Source organism: Hippoglossus stenolepis, chromosome 6 (assembly GCF_022539355.2).
Source record: "Hippoglossus stenolepis isolate QCI-W04-F060 chromosome 6, HSTE1.2, whole genome shotgun sequence".
NCBI lineage: Eukaryota > Metazoa > Chordata > Actinopteri > Pleuronectiformes > Pleuronectidae > Hippoglossus > Hippoglossus stenolepis.
In genome coordinates this window covers 25,432,712-25,448,786 of record NC_061488.1, presented here as the reverse complement: position 1 = coordinate 25,448,786, position 16,075 = coordinate 25,432,712, and the positions used below count along the sequence as shown (strand labels likewise).

At 44.2% G+C, this 16,075-nt stretch overlaps 5 non-coding genes across 5 annotated transcripts; 3 read left to right on the top strand and 2 right to left on the bottom strand.

Annotated features, from left to right (window-relative positions):
- Positions 1–2,959: 2,959 nt before the first annotated feature.
- On the bottom strand, positions 2,960–3,031 carry trnaq-cug. The gene has a single exon. It is a non-coding gene; the product is annotated as a tRNA-Gln (tRNA).
- A 1,588-nt stretch (positions 3,032–4,619) lies between these two features.
- trnaq-uug lies at positions 4,620–4,691 on the top strand. Its single transcript has one exon. It is a non-coding gene; the product is annotated as a tRNA-Gln (tRNA).
- A 4,571-nt stretch (positions 4,692–9,262) lies between these two features.
- On the top strand, positions 9,263–9,345 carry trnal-cag. The gene has a single exon. It is a non-coding gene; the product is annotated as a tRNA-Leu (tRNA).
- A 4,453-nt stretch (positions 9,346–13,798) lies between these two features.
- Positions 13,799–13,872, bottom strand: trnaq-cug. Its single transcript has one exon. It is a non-coding gene; the product is annotated as a tRNA-Trp (tRNA).
- A 1,607-nt stretch (positions 13,873–15,479) lies between these two features.
- On the top strand, positions 15,480–15,551 carry trnaq-uug. Its single transcript has one exon. It is a non-coding gene; the product is annotated as a tRNA-Gln (tRNA).
- The last annotated feature ends 524 nt before the right edge of the window (positions 15,552–16,075 follow it).

The following is a 16,075-nucleotide window of genomic DNA, read 5'->3' as shown; positions in this document are numbered from 1 at the left end:
AAGAGTTGGAACTGGTGGAGTCCAGGGTGCAGTGATGGGTCTGGGCAGTGATGTTTCTGCCCTTTTCCTGACTCCTGGAGATGTACAAGTCCTGGTTGAGGGCAGGCTGGCGCCAATGATTTTTCTGCAGACTCCTGACTGTCCTCTGTAGTCTGTTCCTATCCTGTTTGGTGGCTGATCCAAACCAGACAGCGATGCATGCGCGGAGGAAAACAGACTGGATGATAGCAGTGTAGAACTGGATCACTGTAGCTCCTGAGGCAGGTTGAATCTCCTGGAGCTGCTTGGGCGAGTGGGTGCGATCCTCTGCTGGGCGCCTGTGATGTCGATGCTGGAGGCCCACTTAGGTCGGGAGGATTGTGGATCCCAGAAATCTAAGGTCTCGCCAGCAGACACATTGTGCTGTTGAGTATGCTGAGGGGGCAGTGTTGGGGGCTCCCTCTTGGGAAGTCCACTGTCATCTCTACAGTTTTGAGCTTTCAAGTCTGCCAGCCCAGGTGGTTCGACCACACCAGAGAGTGGCCAGCTGTTCCACTCCTCCCCGCCTGACGCACTCATCACCGTCCCTGGATGAGGCCGATGACCGCCAGTCGCCTGCTAACTTCGGGAGTTTTACAGACGGGTCTCCTGGCCCCTAGTGCTTGTATTCTCATTTCCATTAGGTCTGTGAAGCACTGGTTCTCTGCTTACTTTTTGATTTGGAACCTATGTAGGTATCGTGGGCAGACAGTTTCTGCTGAGTCTTCTTTAGTTTCTGCAGACACAGGTAAATGCTATCTAGAGTGTGAGGAGGATGGCTTTGCCATGTGAGCTACACATGAAGACACAAATGGCTGTTAATTACTTCTGATTAGTGTCTATTGTTAATGTAAAGTGAGCGAGAGTCAGCGGGTGAGGTGGAGGGGAGGGGGAGGATGCAGCAGCACGGTGCAAAGGATACCTGGCCTATAATGTATCTGCAGCAACTTGAACGAGTGGCGGTGATGATTTGGCTGTTTCACGTCCCTGGTTCCAGAAGTGGTGTAATGGTCAGCACTCTCGACTTTGAATCCAGTGATCCGAGTTCAAGCTCCCGGAACCTCAGGTTAGTTAATATTTCTCAGGAAGTAGAGGATAAAGGATTTGCAGAAGGTCTCTGTCCTACTATGAAGCAGGATTTGCGCTCATCGCGGTTAACTCTGTTAAATTGGGGGGGGTTTCTGCTCCTACATATAATTCATTCACTTCTTAGTAATCGAGTAAATCAAAAGTGAACGGCAGTTTGGGCATATTAGAAGTGGCTGAACGGCTGACCCGGTCTGGAGCAGGTTAAATTGGAGACGAAACATCAAATCTGTGTATAAAGCAACTCTCCCACTGACCAACCAATTCCTTTGAAACATGACATCACAGTTCTTAGAGGATCCTATGGAGCAAAAAAAAAAAGGATCCTGTTGTTAGTTAAGTTCAGTTGGATCTCGGAAAGATATCCTGGGTTTGCTGAACTCGCTTTGTAGCATAGGCCCCAGGTGGTCAGTTGTGTTCACAAATAACACAGAAATCTCTGTAGCATTAAGGTGAGGGATAATGTAACGTATAAAGGCCGCTGTGGCTATCACTTGTCTATACAGCACATCAACACCAAAGGCTACCAAAAGCTCTCGATTTTTGTTGAGATCTTCGTCTGTGTCGCTCTACGCTAATGGCACCTCTTTTAACTTGAGATATTTGTTTTCTTTTTTTGCGTCTGTCATGTGTTAGAAACATTATAAAACACAACAACTCACTTGCGGCTTATCTTCCAGTTAATCCTCTACTGTTTTCTCACATGGGCTCATTCCGGACATATTCTGGGAGTTTTTACTCGGGGCTGGCAGGAGAAACTCAGGAGAAAGTCCAGAGTCTCTGAGTTGGCACATGTGTGTTCTCACATACAGCCTCCGGAGAATGTCAGGAGATTATGCAGAGTTCAGCATCTTGAAGCCTTCAGTAATTCTTCCAAGTGTTCAGGCCACAGTAAGTGAACATACCACGCTTCAAAACCTGGTTAAACCTCTGAAAAATATGATAGCCTTTTCTCTGCTGTAATACAGTCAGGATGGCCGAGCGGTCTAAGGCGCCATGCTCAGGTCGCAGAAGTCTCCTCTGGAGGCGTGGGTTCGAACTTCCACTTCTGACAGTGTGCTTAATTTGGGCAGAGCTAACGAATGGGTGCAGGATCTCCGAAAAACAATGAGTCAGCTCAGGGAAATGTCGAAAAACCTGGAGAGCTGGAGCTGCAACAACAACCTCATAACCTTATAAACAGAGAAGTGATCCTGGACATCAGGAGATTAAAAGATAAATGACATCAGCTTATCTACATCAAAGGAGAGAGGGTGAAGGCATTGCGAATGATCCCTTTCCGATGACTTATTTTCACCCACTTTGGACTTTCTTTTCCTCCTGATTTATTATAACAGTGAGCTCCGCCAATCAAAGACATTGCTATTACACCTGAAGATTGCGGGTAATGCAGTACTTTTGCCTTTTACAGACCACTAATAAAACACATTTTCTTAAAAATGCAGTTTCACATCATACAGACATCTACAGTAGTATAGCTTGTGTTAAGTCTACCTCTGATGGTTACAATATATTGATAATTATCAAAATCTCTATTCAGGAAATGAATAAGATGTTCTAACTTTCAGCTTCTTTCATGGATCAGCTGGTAAAGCTATTTAAGTTTAAGTTATTTTGTAGTATGCTAACATATTTCTATCATTTCAATTCTGTAGAAGCCCAACTTATGAAAACAGTTGGCCCAAAGACTTGTTGTTGTTTGTTGCATTCAAAGGCCTGGCCATTTCAATCACAACACAAGACACATTACTGAAGTCAATCAAAGGTCATCTATCAATGGGTAATATGTCACGTCTTTCCTGAACAGAGTCATCAAGTGCTGATGGACTGGACAACTGTTGGTCTCCTCAAAATCAGGTCCCACCGAGATTTGAAATCGGATCGCTGGATTCAGAGTCCAGAGTGCTGACCATTACACCATGGAACCACTACACGTGTCATAAACACCAATGTGGTCGGGTGTTTTACTCTCTTTATACAAGAGCGTGGTCTTGTGTTTGATAGCAGGACTTAATGATTTGACATCCAGATTTGGTCAGAATCAGCTTTATTGGCCTTGTATGCGTAATAATATTGCTGCCAATTTGACTCCGGTTTTTCTGCTGCTCTCAACGCATAGACATAGACAAATAAACAAACAAAAACAAGTGACAACAAAGCAGAACAAGGTTAAGCAAACATTCAACTAGTATGTACAAGTATGAATATAAATATATATGCAAAAGTTTGTATATATGAACATAAAACCCAACAACAATGACAATGAAATGGAGAAATAGTTCGATGATGCAGAGATGCTCGAATAAATATGGGAAAGATTGTCACAGGATACTTTATATACATGAGGTAGATGGAATATGTATATATATATATAGATTAGAATATAAAGGTACCAGATTATTGCAGACGGATTGTTCCTGACACTGTATGACGGATTAAGTGTTCATCAGAGTGATGGCCAGAGGAAAGAAGCTGTTCTGGTGACTGGTAGTTTTGGCCTTCAGTGCTTTGTAGCGCCTACATGAGGGGAAGAGTTGGAACTGGTGGAGTCCAGGGTGTGATGGGTCTGCAGTGATGTTTCCTGCCCTTTTCCTGACTCTGGAGATGTACAAGTCCTGGTTGGAGGGCAGGCTGGCACCAATGATTTTTTCTGCAGACCTGACTGTCCTCTGTAGTCTGTTCCTATCCTGTTTGGTGGCCGATCCAAACCAGACAGCGATGCATGCGCGGAGAACAGACTGGATGATAGCAGTGTAGAACTGGATCAACAGCTCCTGAGGCAGGTTGAACTTCCTGAGCTGGCGCAGGAAGTACATCCTCTGCTGGGCCTTTTTGGTGATGTTGTCGATGTTGGAGGCCCACTTTAGGTCGTGGGAGATTGTGTGGATCCCAGAAATCTGAAGGTCTCCAGCAGACACACATTGTGCTGTTGAGTATGGTGAGGGGGCAGTGTTGGGGGCTCCTCCTCTAAAGTCCACTGTCATTCCCACAGTTTTGAGCTTGTTCAGCTCCAGGTATTCTGACTACACCAGAGGGCCAGCTGTTCCACCTCCCGTCTGACGCAGACTCATCACCGGCCCCTGATGACGCCGATGGACCGTTGTGTCGCTCTGCTAACTGGAGTTTTACATAGACGGGTCTCCCTGGTCCCTAGTGCTTGTATTCATTTCCATTAGGTCTGTATACTTGTCTCCCTGCTTACTTTTGGATTTAACTCATGTAGGTGGTCAGGGCAGCAGACAGTTTCTGTTGAGTCTTTCTTTAGTTTCTGCAGACACAGTAAATGCTTACTCAGTGAGGAGATGGCTTCTTTGCCATGTGAGCTACACAAGACACAGCAATGGCTAAGCGAATTTACTTTTGATTAGTGCTGTCTATTGTTAATGTGTATGAGTGCAGGTCAGCTGGGTAGAGTGAGAGGGAGACCATGCAGCACGGTAAAAGGATACCTGGCCTATAATGTGTATCTGCAGCAACTTGAACGAGTGGCGGTGATGACGAAGGTTTCACGTCCTGGTTCCATGGTGTAATGGTCAGCACTCTGGACTTTGAATCCAGTGATCCGAGTTCAAGTCTCGGTGGAACCTCAGGTTAGTTAATATTTCTCAGGAAGTATAGAGGATAAAGATTTGGCAGAAGGTCTCTGTCCTGTACTATGAAGCAGGATTTGCGCTCATCGTGTTAACTTTCTGTTAAATTGGGGGTTTCTGCTCCTACATAATTCATTCACTTCTTATCGGAGTAAATCGCAACGGTAAGTTATGCTGAACGGGCTGACCTTGCCCTGAGCAGTGTTAAATTGGAGACGAAACATCAACCAGTAAGGAAGGCACCTCCTGACTGACCAATCAATTCCTTTGAAACATGACATCACAGTTCTTAGAGGATCCTATGAGCAAAAAAAAAAAAAAAAAAGGGATCCTGTTGTTAGTTGCTCCAGCTGACCTGAAAGATATCCTGTGGGTTTGTTGAATCCTGCTTTGGTAGTATAGGCTCCCAGGTGGTCAGTTGTGTTCACAAATAACACAGAAATCTCTGTAGCATTAAGGTGAGGGATAATGTAACGTATAAAGGCTGCTGTAAAGGGCGCATTACTTGTCTATGCTTACAGTACATCAACACCAGCCACCAAAACTCGATTTTTGTTGAGATCTTCGTCTGTGTCGTCTACGCGAATGGCACCTCTTTTTAATCCTGAGATATTTGTTTTCTTTTTTGCGTCTGTCATGTGTTAGAAACATTATAAACACAACAACTCACTTGCGGCTTATCTTCCAGTTAATCCCCTACTGTTTTCTCACATGGGCTCATTCGGACATATTCTGGAGTTTTTACTCGGGGGGGCTGGCAGGAGAAACTCAGGAGAAAGTCCAGAGCCTCTGAGTTGGCATGTGTGTTCTCACATACAGCCCCTCCGGAGAATGTCAGGAGATTATGCAGAGTTCAGTGCATCTTGAAGCCTTCAGTAATTCTTCCAAGTGTTCAGGCCAGCAGTGAACATACCACGCCTAAAAACCTGGTTAAACCTCTGAAAATATGATAGCCTCTTCCCGCTGTAAATACAGTCAGGATGGCCGAGCTGCCCAAGGCGCCTGCGTTCAGGCTTCCCAGTCTCCTCTGGAGGCGTGGGTTCGAATCCCACTTCTGACAGTGTGCTTTTAATTTGGGCAGAGCCAACGTAATGGGCAGGATCTCCGAAAACAATGAGTCAGCCTTCAGGGAAATGTCGAAAAACCTGGAGAGCTGGAGCTGCAACAACAACCTCATAACCCGAGCAAAACAGGAGAAGTGATCCTGGACATCAGGAGATTAAAAGATAAATGACATCAGCTTATCTACATCAAAGGAGAGAGGGTGAAGGCATTGCGAATGATCCCTTTCCGATGACTTATTTTCACCCACTTTGGACTTTCTTTTCCTCCTGATTTATTATAACAGTGAGCTCCGCCAATCAAAGACATTACCAATATCATTGCTATTACACCTGAAGATTGCGGGGTAATGCAGTACTTTGCCTTTACACCACTAATAAAACACATTTTTCTTAAAATGCAGTTTCACATCATACAGACATCTACAGTAGTATATAGCTTGTGTTAAGTCTACCTCTGATGGTTACAATATAATGGATAATTATCAAAATCTCTATTCAGGAAATGAATAAGATGTTCTAACTTTCAGCTTCTTTCATGGATCAGCTGGTAAAGCTATTTAAGTTTAAGTTATTTTGTAGTATGCTAACATATTTCTATCATTTCAATTCTGTAGAAGCCCAACTTATGAAAACAGTTGGCCCAAAGACTTGTTGTTGTTTGTTGCATTCAAAGGCCTGGCCATTTCAATCACAACACAAGCCACACATTGGAAGTTGACCAAAGGTCATCTATCAATGGGTAATATGTCACGTCTTTCCTGAACAGAGTTTATCAAGTGCTGATGGACTGGACAACTGCTGGTCTCCTCAAAATCAGGTCCCACCCCAGATTTGAACCTCGGATCGCTGGATTCAGAGTCCAGAGTGCTGACCATTACACCATGGAATTATTACGGTCATAAACACCAATGTGGTCGGGTGTTTTACTTCCTTTATACAAGAGCGGGTTCTGTGTTTGATATCAGACTTAATGATTTGACATCCAGATTTGGTCAGAATCAGCTTTTGTTGGCCTTGTATGCGTACACATACAAGCAATTTGACTCCGGTTTTTCTGTTGCTCTCAACGTACAGACATAGACAAATAAACAAACAAAAAACAAGGACAACAAAGCAGAACAAGGTTAAGCAAACATTCAACTAGTATGTACAAGTATGAATATAAATATATATGCAAAAGTTTGTATATATGAACATAAAACCCAACAACAATGACAATGAAATGGAGAAATAGTTCGATGATGCAGAGATGCTCGAATAAATATGGGAAAGATTGTCACAGGATACTTTATATACATGAGGTAGATGGAATATGTATATATATATAGATTAGAATATAAAGGTACCAGATTATTGCAGACGGATTGTTCCTGACACTGTATGACGGATTAAGTGTTCATCAGAGTGATGGCCAGAGGAAAGAAGCTGTTCTGGTGACTGGTAGTTTTGGCCTTCAGTGCTTTGTAGCGCCTACATGAGGGGAAGAGTTGGAACTGGTGGAGTCCAGGGTGTGATGGGTCTGCAGTGATGTTTCCTGCCCTTTTCCTGACTCTGGAGATGTACAAGTCCTGGTTGGAGGGCAGGCTGGCACCAATGATTTTTTCTGCAGACCTGACTGTCCTCTGTAGTCTGTTCCTATCCTGTTTGGTGGCCGATCCAAACCAGACAGCGATGCATGCGCGGAGAACAGACTGGATGATAGCAGTGTAGAACTGGATCAACAGCTCCTGAGGCAGGTTGAACTTCCTGAGCTGGCGCAGGAAGTACATCCTCTGCTGGGCCTTTTTGGTGATGTTGTCGATGCTGAGGCCCACTTTAGGTCGGGAGATTGTGATCCCAGAAATTGAAGGTCTCCAAGCAGCTTGGCTACTGTGCCGTTGAGTATGCTGAGGGGGGGCAGTGTTGGGGGGCTCCTCCTGAAGTCCACTGTCATCTCCACAGTTTTGAGCTTGTTCAGCTCCAGGTGGTTCTGACTACACCAGAGGGCCAGCTGTTCCACCTCCCGTCTGGACGCAGACTCATCACCGTCCCTGATGAGGCCGATGACCGTTGTGTCGTCTGCGAACTTCGGGAGTTTTACAGACGGGTCTCCTGGTCCCCTAGTGCTTGTATTCATTTCCATTAGGTCTGTATACTTGTCTCCTGCTTACTTTTGATTTAACTCATGTAGGTGGTCAGGGGCAGACAGTTTCTGTTGAGTCTTTCTTTAGTTTCTGCAGACACAGTAAATGTGCTTACTCCAGGAGGAGATGGCTTTGCCATGAGCTACACAAGACACAGCAATGGCTGCTAATTACTTGATTAGTGTCTATTGTTAATGTAAAGTGAGCGCAGGTCAGCGGGTGAGTGAGGGAGGGGAGGACATGCAGCAGCACGGTAAAAGGATACCTGGCCTATAATGTGTATCTGCAGCAATCCTTGCAGGAACGAGTGAAGTGTGATGATTTGCTGTTTCATCAGCCCTGGTTCCATGGTAATGGTCAGCACTCTGGACTTTGAATCCAGTGATCCGAGTTCAAGTCTCGGTGGAACCTCAGGTTAGTTAATATTTCTCAGGAAGTATAGAGGATAAAGATTTGGCAGAAGGTCTCTGTCCTGTACTATGAAGCAGGATTTGCGCTCATCGTGTTAACTTTCTGTTAAATTGGGGGTTTCTGCTCCTACATAATTCATTCACTTCTTATCGGAGTAAATCGCAACGGTAAGTTATGCTGAACGGCTGACCTGCCCTGGAGCAGGTTAAATTGGAGACGAAACATCAACCAGTATGAAGGCACCTCCCACTGACCAATCAATTCCTTTGAAACATGACATCACAGTTCTTAGAGGATCCTATGGAGCAAAAAAAAAAAAAGGATCCTGTTGTTAGGTTAAGTTCAGCTGGATCTCGGAAAGATATCCTGGGTTTGTTGAACTCGCTTTGTAGTATAGGCCCCAGGTGGTCAGTTGTGTTCACAACAACACAGAAATCTCTGTAGCATTAAGGTGAGGGATAATGTAACGTATAAAGGTCGCTGTGGCTATCACTTGTCTATGCTTACAGCACATCAACACCAGCGTCACCAAAAGCTCTCGATTTTTGTTGAGATCTTCGTCTGTGTCGTCTACGCGAATGGCACCTCTTTAATCCTTGAGATATTTGTTTTCTTTTTTGCGTCTGTCATGTGTTAGAAACATTATAAACACAACAACTCACTTGCGGCTTATCTTCCAGTTAATCCCCTACTGTTTTCTCACATGGGCTCATTCGGACATATTCTGGAGTTTTTACTCGGGGGGGCTGGCAGGAGAAACTCAGGAGAAAGTCCAGAGCCTCTGAGTTGGCATGTGTGTTCTCACATACAGCCCCTCCGGAGAATGTCAGGAGATTATGCAGAGTTCAGTGCATCTTGAAGCCTTCAGTAATTCTTCCAAGTGTTCAGGCCACAGTAAGTGAACATACCACGCTTCAAAACCTGGTTAAACCTCTGAAAAAATATGATAGCCTTTTCCTGCTGTAATACAGTCAGGATGGCCGAGCGGTCTAAGGCGCTGCGTTCAGGTCGCAGTCTCCTCTGGAGGCGTGGGTTCGAATCCCACTTCTGACAGTGTGCTTTTAATTTGGGCAGAGCCAACGTAATGGGCAGGATCTCCGAAAACAATGAGTCAGCCTTCAGGGAAATGTCGAAAAACCTGGAGAGCTGGAGCTGCAACAACAACCTCATAACCCGAGCAAAACAGGAGAAGTGATCCTGGACATCAGGAGATTAAAAGATAAATGACATCAGCTTATCTACATCATGAGAGAGGGGTGAAGGTGCATTGCGAATGATCCTTTCCGGCGACTTATTTTCACCCACTTTGGACTTTCTTTTCCCGATTTATTATAACAGTGAGCTCCGCTAATCAAAGACATTGCTATTACACCTTCTCGAAGACAATGCGGGGTAATGCAGTACTTCTTTGCCTTACACCACTACAAAACACATTTTTCTTTTAAAATGCAGTTTCACATCATACAGACATCTACAGTAGTATATAGCCGGAAGTTAAGTCTACCTCTGATGGTTACAAATATAATGATAATTATCAAAATCTCTATTCAGGAAATGAATAAGATGTTCTAACTTTCAGCTTCTTTCATGGATCAGTTGGTAAAGCTATATTTAAGTTTAAGTTATTTTGTAGTATGCTAACATATTTCTATCATTTCAATTCCTGTAGGCCTAACTTATGAAAACAGTTGGCCCAAAGACTTGTTATTGCTTGTTGTATCTTAAAGGCCTGGCCATTTCCTAATCACAACACAAGACACATTACTGAAGTCAATCAAAGGTCATCTATCACTGGTAATATGTCACGCTCTTTCCTGAACAGAGTCATCAAGTGCGCTGATGGACTGGACAACTGTTGGTCTCCTCAAAAAATCAGGTCCCACCGAGATTTGAACTCGATCGCTGGATTCAGAGTCCAGAGTGCTGACCATTGGTACCATGGAACCACTACATCGCGGTCATAAAACACCAATGTGGTCAAGTGTTTTACTCTCTTTATACAAGAGCGTGGTCTTGTGTTTGATATCAGGACTTAATGATTTGACATCCAGATTTGGCCTCAGAATCAGCTTTATTGGCCTTGTATGCGTATACATACAAGCAATTTGACTCCAGTTTTTCTGTTGCTCTACCCATACAGACATAGACAAATAAAACAAACAAAAACAAGGACAAATAAAGCAGAACAAGGTTAAGCAAACATTCAACTAGTATGTGTACAAGTATGAATATAAATATATATGCAAAAAGTTTGTATATATGAACATAAAACCTGCAACAACAATGACAATGAAAATGGAGAAATAGTTCGATGATGCAGAGATGCCTTTGAATAAAATATGGGAAAGATTGTCACAGGATACTTTATATACATGAGGTAGATGGAATATGTATATATATATATAGATTAGAATATAAAGGTACCAGATTATTGCAGACGGATTGTTCCTGACACTGTATGACGGATTAAGTGTTCATCAGAGTGATGGCCAGAGGAAAGAAGCTGTTCTGGTGACTGGTAGTTTTGGCCTTCAGTGCTTTGTAGCGCCTACATGAGGGGAAGAGTTGGAACTGGTGGAGTCCAGGGTGTGATGGGTCTGCAGTGATGTTTCCTGCCCTTTTCCTGACTCTGGAGATGTACAAGTCCTGGTTGGAGGGCAGGCTGGCACCAATGATTTTTTCTGCAGACCTGACTGTCCTCTGTAGTCTGTTCCTATCCTGTTTGGTGGCCGATCCAAACCAGACAGCGATGCATGCGCGGAGAACAGACTGGATGATAGCAGTGTAGAACTGGATCAACAGCTCCTGAGGCAGGTTGAACTTCCTGAGCTGGCGCAGGAAGTACATCCTCTGCTGGGCCTTTTTGGTGATGTTGTCGATGTTGGAGGCCCACTTTAGGTCGTGGGAGATTGTGGATCCCAGAAATCTGAAGGTCTCCACAGCAGACACATTGTGCTGTTGAGTATGCTGAGGGGGGGCAGTGTTGGGGGGCTCCTCCTGAAGTCCACTGTCATTCTACAGTTTTGAGCTTGTCTGAAGCTCCAGGTGGTTCTGACTACACCAGAGGCCAGCTGTTCCACCTCCCGTCTGGACGCAGACTCATCACCGTCCCTGATGAGGCCGATGACCGTTGTGTCGTCTGCGAACTTCGGGAGTTTTACAGACGGGTCTCCTGGTCCCCTAGTGCTTGTATTCATTTCCATTAGGTCTGTATACTTGTCTCCTGCTTACTTTTGATTTAACTCATGTAGGTGGTCAGGGGCAGACAGTTTCTGTTGAGTCTTTCTTTAGTTTCTGCAGACACAGTAAATGCTTACTCCAGTGAGGAGATGGCTTCCCTTTGCCATGTGAGCTACACAAGACACAGCAATGGCTGCTAATTACTTGATTAGTGTCTATTGTTAATGTGTAAAGTGAGCGTAGGTCAGCGGGTGAGTGGGAGGAGGAGGACATGCAGCAGCACGGTGTGCTGATACCTGGCTCTATAATGTATCTGCAGCAATCCTGAACGAGTGGCGGATGATTTGGTTGCTCTACGTCCTGGTTCCATGGTGTAATGGTCAGCACTCTGGACTTTGAATCCAGTGATCCGAGTTCAAGTTCCCGGGGAACCTCAGGTTAGTTGTTATTTCTCAGAAGTATAGAGGATAAAGATTTGGCAGAAGGTCTCTGTCCTGTACTTCTATGAAGCAGGATTTGCGCCATCGTGTTAACTTTCTGTTAAATTGGGGGTTTCTTGCTCAAGCATAATTCATTCACTTCTTATCGGAGTAAATCGCAACGTAAGTTATGCTGAACGCTGACCTGCCCTGGAGCAGGTAAGTGAAATTGGAGACGAAACATCAACCAGTATGAAGGCACTCCCACTGACCAATCAACCCTTTGAAACATGACATCACAGTTCTTAGGAGGATCCCGGTGGAGCAAAAAAAAAAAAAAAAAAGGATCCTGTTGTTAGGTTAAGTTCAGCTGATCTCGGAAAGATATCCTGGGTTTGTTGAACTCGCTTGTAGTATAGGCCTCTTAGGTGGTCAGTTGTGGTTATTTTAAATAAACACAGAAATCTCTGTAGCATTAAGGTGAGGGATAATGTAATCGTATAAAGGTCGCTGTGGCTAATACTTGTCTATGCTTACAGCACATCAACACCAGCGTCACCAAAAGCTCTCTGGATTTTGCTGAGATCTTCGCCTGTGTCGTCTACGCGAATGGCACCTCTTTTAATCCTGAGATATTTGTTTTCTTTTTTTGCGCCTCTGGCTGCGTTAGAAACATTATAAACACAACAACTCACTTTGCGGCTTATCTTCCGTAGCAGCGAATCCCCTACTGTTTTCTCTCACATGGGCTCATTCGACATATTCTGGAGTTTTTACTGGGGCTAAAGGCGGAGAAACTCAGGAGAAAGTCCAGAGCCTCTGAGTTGGCATGTGTTCTCACATAAGCAGCTCCTCCGGAGAATGTCAGGAGATTGAGGCAGTAGAGTTCAGTGCATCTTGAAGCCTTCAGTAATTCTTCCAAGTGTTCAGGCCACAGTAAGTGAACATACCACGCTTCAAAACCTGGTTAAACCTCTGAAAAAATATGATAGCCTTTTCCTGCTGTAATACAGTCAGGATGGCCGAGCGGTCTAAGGCGCCATGCTCAGGTCGCAAAGGTCTCCTCTGGAGGCATGTGGTCTGAAACCCCCCCACTTGACAGTGTGCTTTTAATTTGGGCAGAGCCAACGTAATGGGCAGGATCTCCGAAAACAATGAGTCAGCCTTCAGGGAAATGTTTTAAAAACCTGGAGAGCTGAGCTAAATAACAACCTCATAACCCGAGCAAAACAGGAGAAGTGATCCTGACATCAGGAGATTAAAAGATAAATGACACATCAGCTTATCTACACAAAGGAGAGAGGGTGAAGGCATTGCGAATGATCCTTTCCGATGACTTATTCACCTCCACTTTGGACTTTCTTTCTCCTGATTTATTATAACAGTGAGCCCGCTAATCAAAGACATTGCTATTACAAATTCCTGAAGATTGCGTAATGGTGGTATTCTTGCCTTACACTAATAAAACACATTTTCTTAAATGCAGTTTCACATCATACAGACATCTACAGTAGTATATAGCTTGGTGTTAAGTCTACCTCTTGGATGGTTACAATATAATGGATAATTATCAAAATCTCTATTCAGGAAATGAATAAGATGTTCTAACTTCTGTAGCTTTTCATGGATCTGTAGCTGGTAAAGCTATTTAAGTTGGGGTTATTTTGTAGTATGCTAACATATTTCTATCACTCAATTTTGCAGAAGCCCAACTTATGAAAACAGTTGGCCCAAAGACTTGTTGTTGTTTGTTGCATTCAAAGGCCTGGCTTATTTCAATCTTCACAACACAAGACACATTACTGAAGTCAATCAAAGGTCATCTATCAATGGAATATGTCACGTCTTTCCTGGAACAGAGTCATCAAGCGCCGATGGACTGGACAACTGTTGGTCTCCTCAAAATCAGGTCCCACCGAGATTTGAACTCGGATCGCTGGATCTGTGGAGTCCAGAGTGCTGACCATTACACCATGGAACCAATAAGAATATGGCCATAAACACCAATGTGGTCGGGTGTTTTACTTTATGTAATAAGCAAGAGCGTGGGTGTCTGTGTTTGATATCAGGACTTAATGATTTGACATCCAGATTTGGTCAGAATCAGTTTATTGGCCTTGCATGCGTACACATACAAGCAATTTGACCTCGGTTTTTCTGTTGCTCTCAACGCACAGACATAGACAATAAACAACAAAAAACAAGGACAACAAAGCAGAACAAGGTTAAGCAAACATTCAACTAGTATGTACAAGTATGGAATATAAAATATATATGCAAAGTTTGTATATATGAACATAAAACCCAACAACAATGATGCAATGAAATGGAGAAATAGTTCGTAGCTGATGCAGAGATGCTCGAATAAATATGGGAAAGATTGTCATGCAGGATACTTTATATAAAGGGCTTTGTGTAGATGGAATATGTATATATATATAGATTAGAATATAAAGGTACCAGATTATTGCAGACGGATTGTTCCTGGACACTGCTAGACGGATTAAGTGTTCATCAGAGTGATGGCTACAGAGTGAAAAAGAAGCTGTTCTGGTGACTGGTAGTTTTGGCTTTCAGTGCTTTGTAGCTACTTCTACATGAGGGAAGAGTTGGAACTGATGGAGTCCAGGTGTGATGGGTCTGCAGTGATGTTTCCTGGGCCCTTTTCCTGGACTCTGGATGTACAAGTCCTGGTTGGAGGCAGGCTGGCACCAATGATTTTTTCTGCAGACCTGACTGTCCTCTGTAGTCTGTTCCTATCCTGTTTGGGTGGCCGATCCAAAACCAGACAGCGATGCATGCGCGGGAGAACAGACTGGATGATGATAGCAGTGTAGAACTGGATCAACAGCTCCTGAGGCAGGTTGAACTCCTGAGCTGGCGAGAAGTACATCCTCTGCTGGGCCTTTTGGTGATGTTGTCGAGTGTTGGAGGCCCACTTTAGGTCGGGAGATTGTGGATCCCAGAAATCTGAAGGGTCTCCACAAGGCATTGCACACAGCTGCTTGAGTATGCTGAGGGGGCAGTTGGGGGCTCCTCCTGAAGTCCACTGTCATCTCCACAGTTTTGAGCTTGTTCAGCTCCAGGTGGTTCTGACTACACCAGAGGGCCAGCTGTTCCACCTCCCGTCTGGACGCAGACTCATCACCGTCCCTGATGAGGCCGATGACCGTTGTGTCGTCTGCGAACTTCGGGAGTTTTACAGACGGGTCTCCTGGTCCCCTAGTGCTTGTATTCATTTCCATTAGGTCTGTATACTTGTCTCCTGCTTACTTTTGATTTAACTCATGTAGGTGGTCAGGGGCAGACAGTTTCTGTTGAGTCTTTCTTTAGTTTCTGCAGACACAGTAAATGCTTACTCCAGTGAGGAGATGGCTTTGCCATGTGAGCTACACAAGACACAGCAATGGCTGCTAATTACTTCTGATTAGTGTCTATTGTTAATGTGTAAAGTGAGCGCAGGTCAGCGTGGTGAGTGGGAGGAGGGGAGGAACATGCAGCAGCACGGTAAAGGATACTCTGGCCTATAATGTGTATCTGCAGCAATCCTGGAACGAGTGGCGGTGATGATTTGCTGTTTCACGTCCTGGTTCCATGGTGTAATGGTCAGCACTCTGGACTTTGAATCCAGTGATCCGAGTTCAAGTCTCGGTGGAACCTCAGGTTAGTTAATATTTCTCAGGAAGTATAGAGGATAAAGATTTGGCAGAAGGTCTCTGTCCTGTACTATGAAGCAGGATTTGCGCTCATCGTGTTAACTTTCTGTTAAATTGGGGGTTTCTGCTCCTACATAATTCATTCACTTCTTATCGGAGTAAATCGCAACGGTAAGTTATGCTGAACGGCTGACCTGCCCTGGAGCAGGTTAAATTGGAGACGAAACATCAACCAGTATGAAGGCACCTCCCACTGACCAATCAATTCCTTTGAAACATGACATCACAGTTCTTAGAGGATCCTATGGAGCAAAAAAAAAAAAAGGATCCTGTTGTTAGGTTAAGTTCAGCTGGATCTCGGAAAGATATCCTGGGTTTGTTGAACTCGCTTTGTAGTATAGGCCCCAGGTGGTCAGTTGTGTTCACAACAACACAGAAATCTCTGTAGCATTAAGGTGAGGGATAATGTAACGTATAAAGGTCGCTGTGGCTATCACTTGTCTATGCTTACAGCACATCAACACCAGC